This window comes from Lactuca serriola, chromosome 3 (genome assembly GCF_051521515.1).
Source record: "Lactuca serriola cultivar US96UC23 chromosome 3, Lser_US96UC23_V15, whole genome shotgun sequence".
NCBI classification, from domain to species: Eukaryota; Viridiplantae; Streptophyta; class Magnoliopsida; order Asterales; family Asteraceae; genus Lactuca; species Lactuca serriola.
This window is the reverse complement of record NC_136410.1, coordinates 131,671,531-131,692,676: the sequence shown is the minus strand read 5'-3', so window position 1 is coordinate 131,692,676 and position 21,146 is coordinate 131,671,531.

Genomic DNA, 21,146 nt, shown 5'->3' with positions numbered 1-21,146 from the left:
TATAAGTTTTAAATTTATGTTTTCTTACTATTACTTATTATAAAATTTCAATAAAACTTTTATTGCTATTGGTTTTGGTTTTTGAACGTAGCATTAAATAAAAAAAATATTGAAGACTCCACTCGAAATTTGAAAAAGAAACACACACTTTGATAAGAATAGACGGTTGTTTTGCCTTGAATTTCTGCACACGTGTTAATGAAGGGCCACATATGATGACGTGTCAATTAATCCACAGCCATTATCACGTGACTTGATCCACCACATCCCCTTCCGATGACTTTTCTTCCTTTCTTTCCTTTTATGAAGTGCAATAGATAGGGGACAAAGAAATATATTAACATGCACAATGTTTTTTCTTTATAGATTATTTTTTTAAAAGTAGTAAATTTAAAGAAAATTGAGCTACCAAGATAATACGGTAGTTTTCTTTGCCAAAAAATAATATTAAAGTTCATTTTTTACATAATAATTTATTAAATTGTTCAAAAACTATTATTAGTAATAATAAGTTTGACGTTGATTTGATATTTGGTTCTTAAACGTATATTACGTGGCTATTCAGAAATTTTTATGAAGTTAATAAAAGAAATTGTATAAAAATATCATTAAGTTAACAAATTATATAAAAAAAAAATACTATTTTTTGTTCATTATTTTTTTTTTAAGTTGGACAACTCTCTCAACATCCTTCATAAATGCTTTTTTTTACATAGACCTTCTTATTTTCAATGTCCTAAGGTTATACGATCTCGGATTCTCTATCAACCCATTAGAAAAATATTGTCATTTATGTTTAATGTCATTTCCATTATATTTTTACTACCAAACAACTAAGGCTAGAGGAGTCATAATATTCCTAACAACTTGTCATGTCATTTTTTTTTAGTGTCACGTCATGTTTTTTTTGTCTTTAACAACATCTAATTCTTAGTATTTCATAGGGAGTGGTAATACTCTTAGCATTCTATTTTTTTATTTTCTTTTTCAAATTTAATTAAATTATATTTTTTAAATACACAAGCATTTAATATTACATAGAGTATATTTTTTTAATACACAAAATATTACATAAATTCTATTTTTTTTAAAGACAAACACTTAATATTTAAATAAAAAAGTTACATTAATTTAAAACATAAAATACGATTAAAAAATTAAAACATTACTTACTTACTAAAAACTTACTTAAAACATAAAAACTTGACTTAATACTAGAAGCACGACTTAATACTAGACGAAAAACATAAATTAAAACTACATCTAAGACATAAAAATACTACGACTTATCTTAATTGTATTGTTTAGCAAATCTTTCCTTGCATTGTTGAAAATGTGACGATTCTCTTCATACAAGTCCTTTCCTAGGTTTAAGAAAATCTTTAGCACACAGTTTCTTTCTTTTTTCCTTTTCCAATTCCGAAAAAACCCTCAAGCTTAGCGTCCAACCTTTTGATGTCGCTCCTTATCTCCTCCACTTCACTTGATGAACTTTGTGCTCAATTCGACTTTCTTTTTGCTATGTCTCGTCCAATAGGACGAGTTGGAACTTCATATGGATCGTCGTTGTTGAGGTCAATCCCCCCAATACGCGCACCAGAAGGTTGATTGTGGGTCGATTCAACAGTTTTGCCTCTTTTGGACATGCTCGTGTAATCATCAACACTTTTTAGATTAAGTCATTTTGGTTTTCCCTTCCCAACTCCCCAAAACGCCTCATTCCCAAAAGGTTTTCCAACTTTCGCCTTATAAATCTAACGAACTTTTACTAAGACATCCACCTCATTTGCACTGCCTTGGGGTTGCGGATCACGTTCATGTAGATGCCATTGAAGTTCATTAAGGCTTTGTTGTCGGTCATCCATTTCGAGTAAAGATGATTAGGATTGCGGTATTGCTTTTTCATTTGGTGACAAAAACTATGTCAAAATCTAGGTTTGAAGGTTATCGAATCTTGGTCGTCGCCCATTGTCGGATCCTATGACACATCTAGCCATGCTTTCGCAAGTGTCATATCTTCATCATCCGTCCACCCTTTTCATGGAGCCTTCTCTTTGCCTATATTTTTTCTTATTAGTGTAACGTCCGCATCTTCGGGCTAGACAAAATAAACAATAATCATAATTTAAATCCTCAATTAGGAATCTCATTAGTCGTGTATGTTGTAGACTACATATTATAAATCCATTTTAGTAATTTATCGATAAAACTATGAAATGACAATCTCGATAGAAGATTATTTAGGACAAATAATCTTGTAAGAAAATGTTGGAGTTGTGATATGAATCATGTATATATAAAACACACTCAAATCTGACTTCGTATGTAGAAGTCATGGACTTCCGAAGTTTTCACGATCACTTAGTGTATCGTAAATAGTGAATCGGAGATAGGTTGCTTATTATCCTAAGTAACCTAAACGAAAGTTGTAGCAGTCATTAAACTGAGAGCGTGCATATAAAGAACGTCAAAATCTGACTTCGTAAGAGGAAATTATGATTTTTCTAAATTACAACGGAACAATGTGCGACACTGATATTGACTTTTAGATTGGTTGATTGTTAGCCGAGACAATCTAAACGAGAATCGAAGATCCCGTTAATAAGAACACAAAAATATAAACACAGACGAGAACAGATGTCGGACGACAGAGTTATTAATTTTTAACGGACTTTAATAGTCTAAGCTTGTTAAATATATAACTTTAAATAAATTCAAATTAGCCAACCGAGTCTAAATGAAAGTGGTAGATCTTTTCGATAGATGCACGTGGATATAAAACTCATCGAAAACGAAGCTCGTATGAAGAAGGTATGAACTTTCTTAGAACCAGAAATTCTTCGTGCGTGCTCGTGCGCAACGATAGTGTTCACCGCGCACACTTCCACACCACCCAGAATGTGACATGTGGTACCATGCAGAAAGCAACACATCACCCTCTTTCGAAATGATGTGCGGCGCACACCTTATCTATGCGGGGTTGTCACTCCAATTTATCCTATATCAATTTTCGAAAATCAGCTCATTTCTCATTTCCACTCCACCCGAATCCTCTGGAGCTCTTTCCAACCTTAGTACCTTTTACTCTCGAATTTTCGGCCCCTTCGGGGAAACCCTCCGGTGTTAGATAGTCAGTTAATCGAATCTCTCGGTTCAGATAGGAATGGAAACGGGGCGGGGCATGGTTTCCCAAACCCGCCTCGATATCTTTCGGGTATCTTATTGGGGCACCCCATTGGGTTTCGAGTTTTCCTGTTGGGTTTCGGGTATCTTATCAGGTTTACAACAGTTCATAATGAAATCTTTATTCCGTTTTAGGGTACCCTGATGTCTTATAAAAAATACATGTTCTAGCATCCCTTTTAAATTAAAAATATGATCCATCACTTTAATAAAATAAACTGGACGTTATATTAAAAATTATTTGATTTAAGTTTAGCGTAATACATCAAAACATAAAAAAATAATCATTCACACTAGATTGTTAATAACTAAAAATATTGTCCACAATAAGTATTTGATCTTTGAACGTGTGTAATTAACATCAAAAGGTATCGAACATTATATATATATATATATATATATATATATATATATATATATATATATATATATATATATATATATATATATAATCGGGGCGGGGCGGGGCGGGTCGGGCGACAATAACCCACTCCTGCCCCGAACCCGATAACGACTCGTAACCCGACCCGAAATGATCAGGTTTCGGGTTTCCCCGTCGGGTTCGGGATTTTTCGCCATCCCTAGGATCAGAATTATGCCCGTGTAAATCCCAATTTTCGCTAGATTACACTTTAAGTTAAGCTACACTTATTTTATTTAAGTGTAACTAATATTATAGTCATAGTCGTTATTATGAACCTATAATTAAGATTTATCAGTGATTCCATGTAACATTCTAAAAATTCCAAGCTAAAAATTTCATTTTTAACTCAACCATAAACACCAATTAACATTTCCAATCATTCAAAAGTGTAACAAGATAAAAACAGTTATCAGAGTAAAATCCCAAAATCATAAAGTTGTGACATAGGTGGATGCAGTGCAGTCACGCCGGGCCCTTCCCTTTTGTATCGAAAGTACCTTAAACCATAAACAATAAACTGCAAGCACAAAGCTTAGTGATTTCCCAAAAATACCACATAATACACATATACATATAACATCACGTGGTTGTGTCAGGTCCTTATCAACCCTATATGACAACATATAGTTGTGTCAGGTCCGTATCAAACCCCAGGTCTGTATTAACCCCGAGTTCATAATGACTCTATATAATAGCTTGTAGCTGTGTCGGGTCTGTATCAACCCCCGGGTACGTTTCACCCCACATATATATAAGCGTACAAGCATATAAGCATGAGTCACAAAGAAAACAATCGCATACAAGCATATCTGCAAGTGTCACAAAGACAACCATCATCCTACAAACATAATCCAGTGGGCTGAAATTAGTGCCTTCGACCCACAAGTATAGTGAAGAGACTCACCTCACACTGCTGAATATCTCAGATAAAAGCTCGGACTGCTGAATTGTAACGACCGAAAAATTTCAACCAATTTAAACTTTTCAAAAACAACCCGATTTCATTAAATTATTACAAAAAGGTTTTCAATACAATTTATTTAGAGTATTCCCATAATCACATCACAACATAAACATGAGGAGCGGTACGATCACGCCTTCGCCTTGCCCACGGTCTCCTGAAAAACCTGCAAAACATTAAACCACACTGTAAGCCCGAAAGCTTAGTGAGATATCCCCAAAATACCAACCACATATACCATACACAGATAACATGCCATATCATATCCGAACACAGAACAGCCATGCACTTCGGGTCTATTGTGTGACTGGTCCGCCGCACCGGCCAACAGTTCACCTGGTCCACCCTCTGAGTCTAGCCATATACATCGAGTCTTCAGTGTGATTGGTCCGCCCGCACCGGGCCTTCAATCCACCTGGTCCACTCTCTGAGTCTACAGTATGACTGGTCCGCCCGCACCGGGCCTTCAGTCGGCCTGGTCTACTCTCTGAGCCTCGGCACGTCTGGTCCGCCCTCTTGGGGCCTACAGCCTATCCGAACCGCTCGCTGGGCCTTCAGGACAACCGGTCCACCCTGGGTATCTTGGCCTACAGCACAAAGCAGGACCCGCCTCAACCCAACTCCAGTCCAAACAACCATGTGCACATAAACATACAATCATATAACAATTCACAGTCAACAAGCCGATCAAACAGATCACATAGAATATCATCATCCTAACCAGGATACCGACCTAACCGGTCACTAGCATAGCATCACCCTACATATCAGGATACCAACCTCAACCAGGTCTCTAACATACACCATCCTAGCTACCAGGATGCAAACATATCAAAGCAATAACAAAACAACAATACCCGGATCTCAATCCGATAAAGGGTCGGCCTTGGTGCCTTAGACCCTGTTGATATAGTGAGGATAACTCACCTCGCACTGCCGAAACTCTGAACTGAAGAAGCAGATTCTCGAATCACCGACTCACCGAAAATCCTGAACTAGCCAGCATAGCACAAATAAACATTAGGCCAAGCACAATACTCTTCTAAGGGTAAATTGACCATTTTACCCCTAACTCAAACCGACCCAACACTAGGTAAGCTCCCAAGCCCACCAATGGCCCAAAGTCCAGAAGTCCAAAACAAAGCCCATTATTGGCCCAATTTACTAAATTGGGCCCACCTCACCAAATGGGCCTAACTCATGATCCAATACAACCAATGGGCCCAAAATACTCTAACCATAATGTCCAGTCACGGCCCAAAATCCAGCAGCCCAAATAACAGCCCAATCCCTAAGGCCCAAAATGAAAAGCCCAACAGAGGGAGTACGCTGGGCGTACCCTCCTTGGTACGCTGGGCGTACACGCTGATTCGCAACAGGGGGATCGGGGCACTGACTCGCTACGCGGGGCGTAACTTCGCTACTCATTAAGTCCCCATAACTTCTTAATGGCTTAAGCTCTTAAGCCCAAACTTCAGATCCCTAGGCCAAACATGCCTAAGATTCATAATGTCTCAAACTTTATCACTTGGGTCGTCCATAAAGCTCTTAGTCCAAGGTCTTAATCCATTAAGACCCACATATCTCACACATGGAACAACCACTGCCCTTGGACCTCATTTTTCTCACTCAAGACCTCTCCAAAGGTCTGAAAGGACAGATAATCTTGACCAACTCAAAACATGCATCAAAATGAGGACTTTTGGGACAAGAATGGTGTCAAAGCTTCACAATACATAGATCTACACAATATTAATGTCAAGCAAGAAGCTTTATACCTCAAATAGGCTCCAAAGGATGATGTCTTCCCAGATCTATAAGCTCCAACCGTTTCTCTCCTTCCTTGACAACTTCTCCTTTCTTCCTTTATGCTCTCCTTTACTAATCCAAACTTTCCAAGACCAACGCACCCAATCAAGGAGGTGGGACGGCTATCTTAGGGTTTCTGAGGTTAAGGGAGAGCTTATGGAGGCTAGGGTATGCACCAACATGTTCCTTATATAGTGGCTGACCCTAAATTTAGGGTTTTAGAACTCTGAGAGTACGCTGGCGTACCTCTAGTACGTTGGGCGTACTCAACCTTGCACCCGCGTCACTTACCCAATTACGCTGGGCGTACTCAGCGAGTCCCCAAACTTCATACTTGGCCCTCATTAATCCACTTTTCCCACAAGATGATCAAAATACCACTTCTATTAAATCCCGGGGACTCACAATTAGGTACTCTTAGGAACAGGGCGTTACATGAATCGGAAAAATACCCGCGCTAGCATCACCAAATATTACCCAATTAATAATTGGTCCACAACCCAAAGATGGAATCCAAGTCCGATTGTCTAAAACTCATCGTAACAGTCCATTTTACCCTTTCCTTACTCGTTCCAAAATCCAAGCCCCAAACCAATAGCACACAAAAGCCAAATATGGCCTAACTTCCTAATTGGGCCCAAAACCCATCATGGGCCTAATCCAAGAAGGCCTTAATTCCTAAAAGACACCCAAAGCTCCAAATGGGCGCAAGCACAAGAAGGCCCAAAGACAGGAAACTAGGGCCCAACAAGGCTCAAAAGCCCAAAATCACATCTCACGTTGTGACCAGTCCTTGGTCACGTCATGAGAGCTCACCCGATCTAATCCTAACTCAAAACGACTCAACTTAGCCAACTCAGTCAAGGAATGACATTTGAGTTGTCCAGACGATGTTGGCAGCCTTTCCTCACTTCGTGAGCACCAATAAGCTCAATAGAAACGGGACCAAATGCTCCTCACATCGTGAAACCTTGTGTCTCATGTCGTGAGAACAGTCTGAGGCCTAAAATCCAACTTTTAAGTCGTTAATCCATTAAGCTTGGAACCTTAACTTTCTAGAAGGTCTTATAACCTCTTAATACACTAGAAAGTTGATGATTTTAAGACATATATGTCCAATACATATCTAGATCTCATTTAGGTCCAAAGTTGAAGAAAAGACATCCAACTTTCATGCAATGCTCCAAAACTCAACCATTTTCTAAATATGAACTCCAATACTATCCTAAAGCCCTCATAACCCATAAAGGTGCCAGCTTTATGGTTTCCATTCATTCAACATGCTCAATCAAGAGGAAAAGTGGGACAAAACTTAGATTTAGCCTTATATAATCATAAAGGTAGGAGCTTCTCAATTACAATGGTCTAGAAACAATGTAGGGTGATGTTGATGATGATTCCTTGCAAGCCACAACACAAGACCACCATCTTCTTCTTCTTTCCTCCTTCTTCTAATCCAAAAAAGCTCCAAAACCACCAAAGATCAAGTAAGGATTGGCACTAGGGTTTTTTCTGAGATAAAAGTGGGTTTGGGGCTGATAAGAAACCCTAAAATCAGGTTAGAGATGCTTAAATACGAAGTAAACCCTAAAAGATCATGAGCTTGGGCTGCATCGCTCCTCACGCCGTGAGCTCCTATTGCTCACATCGTGAACTCAATCTCAAACAAAAACTTCATGCAACCCATCTCACATCGTGAGCCACTATGTCTCACTTCGTGAGGATCCTTTTTCTCTAAAATCAAACATTTTGACTCCTTGAAACCCTAATTCGATTCGTCCTCAAAAAATGGGTTATTACAACTCTCCCCCATCTAAATTAGATTTCATCCTTTTAATCAATCTTTACTACATTCTAGAAACTCCAAACACCGAAGGTGATACTCCCACAACCCCCAATACGAACTGAGAAGTCAACTCATACATATAACGAATTTCCAAGACTATAAACGAACCTAGCCTTAGCAGGGCTCCCAAATCATTACAAAGAATGAATCTTTACCCCACTAACACTAACCACTAGAGAATAACCATTACTACTCTGCCCAAAATTTGAAATCCTAAAACCATGTCTGACTCTCGGACAGAAAGCCCACTCTGAATCACTGTTAATCCAACTCCACTTCGAAATCCAAACCAATCATAACCCTTTTAAACCTTCATTAACTTGTTTTTTCCACTAGGAAACAGAATCCTTGACCATTTATTGTTGCCGAAAGCTTTTCACTTGGCAAAAGGTTTAGATAATCCTTCGAGTAAAAGATTCATCCCTACAACGTTTAGACTCTGATGAGAGCTGCACAGTAGGGTCATATTAATTACTTTGAGATTATTTAACCTATGCAGCATGACTTAACATACTCACTTAATAACGAGACGACTCCTAACACGAGTCCCAAACACTAGTACGAACTCTGGTTCATCTTGGTGCCTAATAATTACATTTATGAAGCATCTGAGACCTCCCTGGTCTCATACTTACCTACCAATTAACTGATATACCAGATTTCCAACCATAGATGACGATGATAGGCTCACACAATCGCACCACACAACTCCTGAACGAAGGTCTATCTGACAAGAGCTGTCCAAGCTTGCTTGCCTTAATGGCTCCAACAACCCTCCTCATCCAACCAAGGATAACATAACCAACCATTCATCATTGTCGAATCATTCAATTGAGATCAAGGGTGACTCCCAATGTAAGTCTCACCCTTAAGTACCAAACCAACCTAATAACTCACATCATGATAGCCAAAAGTTCACAATTCCGATCTATCAAAGATTTCCTGCATCTATGGTGACTTCCCATTGAATAGCGATATATACTCCTCAATCGACCGCCGAGATTGGCAGTATCACACCTGATCCCACCACTGATCATAGGGTCAACCCACTCTAACGTGGTCCAAAACCACACTCCAACCTATTCCACCGGGTCTCACTCATACTATCATGATCATACGGTCCTCGCCCAAGGGTCTCACCTAGTCGAGCAGTACACATGCCTAACCTTGCCTCGGATCCAACGATCCTCATGCCATACAAATCATATATACCTACTTACATCGGGCCCCGCCCAGTACATTCATCAGCCGTACCAGCGATAATTATCTCGAGTCAAACCCGCATCCGATCATGCCCCAATCAGGTGTTTAGGTTATGTTGCAAACCCCAAAGCCTTAATCAGACAAAAACATGCAGATAGGCTCCAACACAACCCTCACCTTGAGAAACCTCTATCCAGAGTGCCACTTGAACTAGCTTTACTATCGACTAGGATGTGGAACTTTTCCTGGTTTGCACCTTATACTATTCCCAAAAATCCAAACAGTTCTTCCCCACGTGGATTCGACTGCGTTCTTCCAATCTGCAAAAATTGATGGGTTTCCAACCCATCTCACATCCTTACAATCCGACTATCGACAACCTAAGTTTACAAGAACTAACATTCCATTACTAGCCCATCTTAATGATCACACTGACATTCCAATCCAGATGAATATTTCCCAAAATCCCCGCAAGTTCAATAATCCCAAGCACTTCCCATGATACAACTCGAATCTTTAAATCATTTCAGCTCGTGGCATAGAACTATGACCCTTAATCAGAACTAATAGACTATCGATTCAAAAACTCACCTACTGAAGGATCGAGGTATTCAAAGTTCACCAATTGATACCAGTCGATTTCTGTTGACAATCCTAATGGTTGAAATAACCCATGCGAACCACACTTTCCCATCACTTAAGAGTGATATGCTACCACTGCTCAATTCATATTGTCAGTAGCAGTCGAAAATTTGAGCTTTACAACAGCCAACCTTCCTTGACCAGCCAAGCCTAGTGCTTATACATTCCAAGACCGGGTGTTCATTCCTAATATCTCAACGAATCTTAAAGTCCTTAAGCAAATTCTGTTGGATCCATTACAAGTCCTTGGCGATTGATCGGTTGATGAGGGACAACATCTCAATATCGAACAAGTACCGAACCCGCTCAACCACTTACTTGTACTTAGAGCAATTCCCATGCAACCTGTAATTGACCTCGCACCGAAGGCATGAACCTAAGAACTATCGATCTTACACCCATGATTGATCCAATCCCTAACTACCTTAAGCCTATGAACACCCTTACACGTCCTACATTTAAACCTGGTATGCCTACCTTGCGGATTCCTTGAATTCGAACTGATACCACTAAAGATCTGACCGGCTACTGGTCTCCCATTCAGAATACTCATGCCTCTTCTAAAGATGGTCCACGGTATGCAAAATGGCATATGAAAACTCTCCAAATAACATAACTATATTACTCATACATGTGCTTCCATTCTTATAGAATCAGAGCATAACATTTTACACACACTAATACATAATTATTATCATAATGATTTTAAGCGTGAAAGAGAAGAATATGATACATACTCGTAGTGTCTCAGGGTTCTGCTCCCCCTTCCTGCAGAAGCACTCACAATGGAACCTAAGCCTCCCCAACCACTAAACACGGGCAATTTTCCCTAATATGAATATGCTGATGACAATAATGACACAATTCTACTTCCAGGGTGCATTCTTGGTGAAGGTGGCCCTTCCATCTATACTTTTCGTATTTGGACTTGCCGCGCACACACTCATGCGTTCCTCGGGCCCCTAGCACTAGACTTGGAAACATCATATTGCATAGATGTTACTAGTAGAGTTGAATCATGAGTCTGCTTACTCTTCTCCAGTTGCCTCTCCATACCAAGCTCCTGCTCCTGATTCACCTCAACTCTGGTCCTCAAATTTGGCGACCAGTCTGCCAGTGAGACGACCGATGATGTTGGGTAGCTCCTCGCATAAAGCTCGTGAAACCTCAGTGATAATGCAGTGATGCAATCGATCCCCCGAAAGTCATGCTGCATAATCCACCTTAGATCCTTCATGAAAAGAGCTAGCAATAGGATCCTCCTCCCCAAAAGACTATCGGGCTCCACAAGCCTTAGGCTCCCGTTAGGACCCCAACTGTCATGCTGCAATCTCGGCTCAAAAAACCTTGATACGATCATCCAATAGTTCCATGGTCCCTTCCTTGATGATACCAAACATCACATGAGTCTACTCCAAAATACCACGGGTGATCTCCGATGAGATGAACTCCCACATCCGCTCATCAATTGGCTCATCACCTACACATGAGCCTGAAGCAGAATCTGAACCTCCTTCCCGCATGCTCATTACCATTCTGAAAAGCAATCATACACGTGATCAAAACATACCCAAATAATCCTCATCTCACCGGCTTCCTAGATTCTTCATGACTCTCCTCGAGTCAAGTATGGATCATCTGCTTTCAGTAGTACGGGCCCAATACTACCTTCCACACCTATTCATACTTTCCTTAAGAATCATCCCGAATCCTCTAGGTCACATTCTCAAACTGGTACTCCAAGTACTTGCTAAGCAGCATATCCGAACCCGCTTAAAATCACTCCTTAGGCTCTCTTAGGTTCCCGACCTCACCCTGCCATCAGTTGCCGAAGAACTCCCAATAATGTCAGTTAACTACATCATGAATACAATCACATGCAACAATGCTTAGATAATTCTTTGAGTAAAAGACTCATCCCTACAACGGTTAGACTCATACGATAGTAGGGTCAAATTCGTTACTATGAGATTATTTAACCTATGCAACATGTGACTTAACATATTTACTTAATAGTTGGATCACATCATCATGGGTCCTAAAAAGCACAAAGCAAGCAACATTCATGCAGTAACACTCAAAATCACATCCAAACAGAGGACATGTCAATCTCACTTCCTACTAAGAAGATTCTGAATCTAGTTTAACATCCAATTCATTATAGGCTACAAGGCATCACATATCAGGCCAATCCATCCAATCATCCGAAATCCGTACTAGCATGAGATTCTAAAAGCTCAAAAAATCTGGCATATAAAGGCATCTCTCCTAGCATTAAATCCTGAGAAGATCCTTTGTAACGACCAAAAATTTCAACCAAATTAAAACATTTTAATTCATTCAAAAACCGTTACGATCATACATCTTGTTTTCAAAATAGTTTAAACATCAGAGTATTTTCCCCAGAATCATATCACATAAAGCATAAACATGAGGAGCAGTACGGTCACGCCTTCGCCTTGCCAGGATCTCCTGAAGCACCTGAAACAATAAACCACAACTGTAAGCCCGAAAGCTTAGTGAGTTCCCCCAAAGTACCCATACACACATACGCCTTTCCAGGCCATAACTCTGTGGAACCTTCCGGTCCAAGTCATCTTGACCTTCCGGTCCATAACATACATAACATACATAATACATACATAAACATACGCCTACAGCAAAGAACAACATACTACGGGTCCTATCAACCTTCCAGTTGGAATACCCCCGGCCCTCAACCATCGGGTTGGAATGCCTACATAATACGAGCCCAATCATCCTACCGGGATGGAATACTCTTGGCCCACAACCGTCGGGTTGGAATGCCTATACACCTATACGTACAACAATAGCTACTATGGGTCCAATCATCCCTTTGGATGGAATACCCCGGGCCCCTCAACCATCAGGTTAGAATGCCAACATACTATGAGTCCAATCATCTTATCGGGATGGAATACTCCTGGCCCACAACCATCGGGTTGGAATGCCCCACTTCCTATACATACAGTAACTACTTCTGCTACTACTAGTACTATGGGTCCAATCATCCCTCGGGATGGAATACCCCAGGACCCTCAACCATCGGGTTGGAATGCCAACTATTGTGAGTCCAATCATCCCACCTGGATGGAATACTCTTGGCCCACAACCATCGGGCTGGAATGCCAACTACTCTAGCAGACATGCACACATAACAGACATACATAAAACACTCTACAAAATCAACGCACTAGGGCCCTATCATCCTACCGGGATGGAATACCCTTTGCTAATGCTCAACATACCTAACCCACACGCACCTCATAGTGCAAGACCAACTACCAGGCTATGAATAATCACTACCCAGCTACCAGGGTGCTGACTCAACAAAACTAGCCATCAAACAACTATCCATTTCTCTAGGATACTGAGCTAATAAGCATATTCTCATACCGCTATCCTATCTACCAGGATACTAGCAAGCATATCATAACATAACATAACAAGCTCTATCAACAATTCAAAGGGCCGACCTTGGTGCCTTAGACCCTTGAGTATAGTGAGGAAAACTCACCTTGCAACTGCCAGAATCCTATAAATCTCTGACTGCTGACTCGCCGGAGAAATCCCAACTATCGTATGAAAATCATCACATAAGAAACCATCACAACGTGCTAGACCATGGGCCCATAGTATTCATTAAGTCCATTATCCTCTCATTGGGCCAAGACCTAAAGTCAAATCCTCTTGTAAAGCCCAATATTGGCCCAATTAACTAAATTGGGCCCACATCACCAAATGGGCCTTGATCCAAGGTCCATAGTAATTATTGAGCCCAAAATACTCCATCCATAATATTCAATCACGGCCCAAGCCCTAATAGCCCAATAACAGCCCAAACACCTAAGGCCCAAAGTCACAACCCAACAGAGGGAGTACGAGGGGCGTACCCCTCGTGGTACGCTAGGCGTACACCAACGATCGCGGGTTGGAATTGAGACACAGACCCACTACGCTGGGCATACTACCATTTATGCGGGGCGTAACCTCGCTGAACTACAATCCTTCATAAGTTCTTAATGGCTTAAGCTCTTAAGCCCAAACTTTAGATCCATAGACCAAATATGCCTAGGATTCATAAAGTCTCAAACTTTATTACTTGGGATGCCCATAAAGTCCTTAACCCAAGGTCTTAACCCATTAAGACCCTCCTACTTCTTACATGGGACAACCAAAACCATTGGGACCTCATTTTTCTCTCTCAAGACCTCTCCTAAGATCTGGAAGGACAGCTAAACTTGACCAACTCGCATCATGCATCAAGATGAGGTTTTTGGGACAAGAATGGTGTCAAAACTCTACAACACATTGATCTACACAATATGATTGCCAAGCAAGAGACTTTATACCTCAAAAGGGCTCCAAAAGATGATGCCTTTCCAGATCTTCGAGCTCCAGCCACCCCACTCCTTCCTTGACAACTTCCTCTTTCTTCTTCTAGGCTCTCCTTTGCCAAACCAAGCTTTCCAAGGCCAAATACCCACAATAATGGAGAAAGAACGACTTCTTAGGGTTTTATGAGGGTAAGAGGGCAGATATGGAGGCTGGGGTTGGAACCATAAGGTTCCTTATACAGTGGCTGGCCCTAAAATTAGGATTTCTAGATACTGGACGTACGTTGGGCGTACTCCCCCAACACCCGCGTTTATTTAATCACTCTACGCTGGGCGTAACCCAGCCTTATGCTGGGTGTACCCACGCGTGTCCCTTACATGCATGGCCTTTCCTTGCCAACTCTTTCTAATAAGTGCCAGAAGTGACAATACCTTCAAAGTGTCATAGCTCCTTTATTCTAATTCCGTTTCCGACGAACTTTATATCCATGAAAAGGTGGCGAATAGCCCTACGCTTCTAGCAACACACCCCGACTTGAAATCTTCTCGAATAAAACTCATTGCCCATAAAAGACCGAAACACCCTTACTCTTTTGATCTCGGGGAACCATAATTAACTACTCTTAGAACGGGGCGTTACAATTCTCCCCCACTTAATATGGTTTCGCCCTCGAAATCGCCAATTTCCAACTCTGGCTATCCATAACCTGAAAAGCACATTCACGCCCCAAAAGCGTGACGACCACCAAGGGAGACTAGTCCCACTGGAACTCCCTCTCAAAGAGACACCTACTCCTTCTCATGCAAACTCAATACTTACCTCTCCGGAAGCCCTGAACCTGAAAATCTAAATTGGATCCGTCTCCCAAATGGGCCGTCCAAACTAACCATCCCCTTACCTCTTCCTATTACTGTGGAAGTGAACTACACAACTGTGGGAACCCGAATTCCCAACCTGAAAATAGGACCATGATTCCTGCCCTACTGCCGACCACACTTGATCTCTCTCTTAACTCATATCCGACCGAACATACATCGATACTCTTACCAAACCAATACTCATGCCTGGACCAATTAGCCTCGGGCTGGAATAACAGGTATGCTTACGACGGGTCCGCTCATCACCAGGATGGAATACCCTCGCATCCCTACACATGTTTGGTCCAATCAACCCTCAGGTTGGAATACCAAATACATCAGGTCCAATCAATCATAGGGTCCGGTCATCCTCATGATGAAATACCCCAGATTGGAATACCTCCATATACATAACTCAACCTATAACCATACTTGGAACCAAGGACCTTGTCCTTGCGTCTCCCCCCCCCCCCCCTCTCGAACCCTTCGGTTCGCCCCATCTGAGTGTAACCCCACTCATACCTCTCTATCACGATCTCTAGGTCCTTGACCTCCGACTGCAATCTCTTACACAATTTTCGTTACCGGTCCAGACTACTCCCGAGTCTATTACCTGCTATCCCACTTTCCTCTGACCAAACCTCCAATCTGGATTCATTATCCCTCCCATCTTCCAAGGAGACTGAAAACATGCCTACGCATCAACCAACATTGCCATCACGACAGATCCTCGCTATACATTACCCCTTAGTGGTGCTCACCGCTATCCCATATCATGCATACATACTCAGAGGCTGGTCGCATACCCAACGACCCACACATAACCTGCCGCATTTCCTCGACACATGCAGGCCCTTACTTGAACCGCCTCCTTGCATCATCCCCATAAACGATGCTCAAACCACTCCAAGCAACCTTCTACAACCAGCGACCTGTCCGAGAATTTCCAATTCTCCTCCACTTAGGGCACTAACCACCATCCTCTCCGGTGAAGCTAACACGCATGCTCAACCGAACCTACCGACACACCGAACTTCGAGGAAACTGAGATCCTGTAGAAAGTTCTCAAATTCTCGAACCACCACCTTCCTTTCTCACGAATTCCACACTGAATGATAACCAACTAAAAATCCTAAATGCTTGCTCACCTCTAATACATACCACACTAAACATCTCATGCAAGAAACGATAACCCACAATCACAACATAAACAAGATAAAGCAGAAAAACATACCGACTGACACCTCTGGCTCAGCTCTGATCTCCTCGGTCACAAGCTGATAAGCATGCCCTGGAGCCTTTGGAGGCTCTGCTCGACTCTGACCTCCGTCAGTAAGTCTCAAAGTGGCTGGCGCTGGGGCCTGCACTGACCTGGCAGCCAGTAGAGGACACTTGGCCTTCATATGGCCCACCTGATCACAATGATAACAAAGTCGTACCCCTGCCATTGGAGTCGACTAACTGCAATCCCTGGCTATGTGGCCCTCCTTGCCACACTTGTGGCACCCCGAAGAAGAACGGAAACCACCCTCGTGTACCTTGCCGCAGTTTCCGCAAGTGCGACACCTCTGACCTCCTATTCGATAATCAGCGGGCCTCATCCGCTCCGGTGCAGGTTGCGACTGCACCGGGGCCTGCCTCTACTCTCTCAACTGGAGCTCAATCTCTAACTGGCGCCGCCTAGTGGTTTCATGCAACTCCAACAAGGTACTACACTTCTTCGTGGATACAAACTGCCTGTTGTCCCTCTTGAGCATACTCAGATATCGAGACATCTGAGCCTGCTCGGAGGCAAACTCCGGGCAAAACATCTCCCTCTCAGTGAACATCTTGGTGATCTCCATCACCGACTCTGAACCCTGCTTCAGTTCCATGAACTCCTGAGCCAACCTCTCTCTCTCTCAACTTGCAAAACATAACTAGTACTGAACATCTCCCAGAACTGATCTCACGAAACCGCAGCCCGCTGCACATCAGAATAAGATCCTGTGGTCAACCTCCACCAATCCTTCGCCCCGAGCCTTAGAAGGTTCAGAGCACACCTCACCCTCTGATCCGCAGGGCATGAACACGTGAAGAAGCAACCCTCCACGTCTGACAACCACCTCATAGCGACGATCGGATCCTGAACTCCATCAAAAGTAGGGGCTTCGTATTGTCGAAATCCCGATACTGAAAACTCCGACTGGCTCCTCCCCCTGTCGTTGCCACAGCCGTTGCGGCTTCCGTGGCCGCTGTCTCTGCAAGAGCCGCATATCACTCATCAAAATATTCAACCATGACAGTCTTGATCGACCTAAACATTTCCGGCAACTCAGCTCGGAACATAGCATCAACCTCCTGATGTAGGATATCATGAATCCTAGCATCCAACTCACCCGTTCTCATCTGGGCAATGACTTCGGGTGATACGGGTCCATCCCGGCCACCCTCTCCTGATCCCGATCTCGAAACGGATCATGCCTCCAAACGTCTCGCATCTACCATACTGGAATGAGCCATAAAAATCTCAGATTCCACGCATAACCACCGAGAACTAACCTCAAATCAACAACCTAGGGGTTGTGACTTACTTGACACTCTACAAAATCAACGCACTAGGGCCCTATCATCCTACCGGGATGGAATACCCTCTACTAATGCTCAACATACCTAACCCACATGCACCTCATAGTGCAAGACCAACTACCAGGCTATGAGTAATCACTACCCAGCTACCAGTGTGCTGACTCAACAAAACTAGCCATCAAACAACTATCCATTTCTCTAGGATACTGAGCTAATAAGCATATTCTCATACCGCTATCCTATCTACCAGGATACTAGCAAGCATAACATCACATAACATAACAAGCTCTATCAACAATTCAATGGGCCGACCTTGGTGCCTTAGACCCTTGAGTACAGTGAGGAAAAATCACCTTGCAACTGCCGGAATCCTGCAAGGCATCACATATCAGGCCAATCCATCCAATCATCCGAAATCCGTACTAGCATGAGATTCTAAAAGCTCAAAAAATCTGGCATATAAAGGCATCTCTCCTAGCATTAAATCCTAAGAAGATCCTTTGTAACGACCAAAAATTTGAACCAAATTAAAACATTTTAATTCATTCAAAAACCCTTACCTCTTCCCATTACTGTGGAAAGGAACTAAACAACCGTGGGAACCCGAATTCCCAACCTGAAAACAGGACCACGAGTCCTGCCCTGCTGTCGACCACACTTAATAGTCTATTTCGTTTTTCATTGTGGAAATTGGTAAATCGTCATTTACCTACCTTCAAATATTTTGCAAGTTGGATTACGTTATCCCTCTTCCAAATTGTAAAATATTGTGTTGGGTCCTAGTCTTAATATTTCATTTTGGTTGTTATACTAAGGACTCTTTATCTAATCTAAACTTTGTCTTTCTTTCTTTTCAGATGTCTTCCAACACTTCTTCTAAATCAAACCCTACTGGCTCCTTCTCTCTCATGAAGTTGTGTGGGAGATTCATCTTGGATTGGTCCAACTTCAATGACTAGATTAGGAACATCAGGATGGTCACTCACTATGAGGACAAGGAATATGTCCTTGAAAAGGAGCTTAAGGAAATTGGTGAGTCTTCTACTACTCCTGAGGAGATCGCTGAGTTTAGGACTCATGAGAAGGATGCCACCAAGGTTTCTTGTATCATGTTGGCCACCATGACAGTTGAACTCCAAAAGTCCTATGAGGACTCCTACCCTTTTAAGATGCACCTGGATCTGATGGAAAGATACCATCAAAGTGATCGTCAAGAGAGGTATGAAATCATCTCTTCCATGATAACAACTAGAATGAAGGATGGTGAACCCATCACGGGCAACTTGCATAAAATACAAAGGTTTGTGGACCGGTTGCTAAAGTTAAATGTGAACTTCCTTGAGGAGCTGGCTATAGATATCATTCTACACTCCTTACCTCCATGTTCTGATCAGTTCCGCATGACCTATCATATAAATAAGGATGAGGTTACACTTAGAAAACTTCAAGGGCTTTTGAGGACTACTGAAAGTGGTTTTAAAGGTAAAAATGTTGTTTCTACTCCTACCGCAACTGCCCCTATTCTAGCAATTGGACAAGGGAAATGGAAGAAGAGGAATGCTTTCTCAAAGAGCCGTAAGGGAAAGTTTCTTGATGGATCCTCTTCAAGTGGGACCAAAGCTGGTTCTGCTGCTCCCTCTTCCATTACCAAGGAAGCAGAGTGTTTCTATTGTCATGAGAAAGGACACCGGAAGCGAAGCTGCCCCAAATACTTGCAGGATGTCAAGGATAGGAAGGTTAAACCCTCCCATGTAGGTATTTATACTATACTATCTAAAATATCATCACATTCTAACTCTTGGGTCCTTGATACAGGTTGTGGATTTCACATTTGTTTTGATGTGTAGGGCCTAAAAATAAGTAAGGATGTGGAGCACGGGAAGATAAATTTGATCATGGGGAATAGGAAGGTTTCACCTGTCACCAAGATTGGAGTGTACTCTTTATTGCTTAGAAGTGGGTTAGAAATAGATTTGAATAATTGTTTCTACTCATCTGAAATGGAAAGAAATATTATTTCCTTTCATGGTTTGTACAAACAAGGTTTTAGTTTTTCATTTGATAATGAAATTGGTGCTATTAATGCTTATTATAATGGTGTTTTTTTTATTTTAAAGCATTACCTTATAATGGTGTATATGAAACTCTGATGGTTGTAGACAACTTAGGAAATAATGTTTTGCACATTGATTCTTCCAACGAATTGGATAAGGCATGCTTATGGCATTGTCGTCTTGGACATTTCAGCAAGAAGCGCATAGGCCAACTCCAAAAGGCAGGAGTTTTGGCATCATTCAACTTAAGGTCGGATGACACTTGCGAATCTTGCTTACTTGGAAAGATGACCAAGTCACCCTTCACTTGTAGTTGTGAAAGGGGTGAAGGTTTGTTGGATCTCATACACACCAACGTCTGTGGGCCCTTCAGAACCGCCACAAGGGATGCTAATCGCTTCTATGTGACTCTTAATGATGATTACAGTAGATATGGCTATGTCTACTTAATCAAACATAAATCAGAAACCTTTGAGAAATTCAAAGTGTTTAAACAAGAAGTGGAGAATTAGCTGGGCAGGAAGATAAAGATGCTCCGATCCGACCGAGGTGATGTGTATCTTAGGATCGAGTTCCTTGACTATCTTAAGGAATGTGGAATTGTTTCATAGTTGACGCCACCTAAGACACCACAGCTTAATGATGTGGCTGAGAGGCGTAATCGAACCTTGTTGGACATGGTTCGTTCCATGATGAGTCGAGCTTCGTTACCAATCTTGTTCTGAGGGTAAGCCTTAAAGACTGCTGCCCATATCCTTAATCTAGTACCTACCAAGAAGGTTGCCAAAACACCTCACGACATGCGGACATGGAAGACTCCCTCATTATCACACATCAATGTTTAGGGTTTCGAGGCCTTCGTGAGATGCGAGACTCACGACAAGCTCAAACCTTGGAGTGAGCAGTGTATTTTCATCGGCTACCCACATAAATCCTTTGGTTATCTCTTTTATAGACCGAGTGACAATGTCGTCTTTGTTGCAAGGATAAGAGTCTTTCATGAGAGAGAGAGAGCTCATAGGCCAAGGAGACAGTGGGAGGCAAATTGACCTTGAATAGCTTCAAGAGTCAAGCAGTAAAGGAACCTCAAACACTAGCGATCAACCTGAGGAGGAAACTCCTGTTGAGCAAATTGACGAGTCCGTACCTCTAAGGTTTTCCAGTAGATTTAGTGTTCCACCTGTGTTATATGGTTTTCATATAACATCTGAGGGTGATACATTTATCAGTGATAACACAC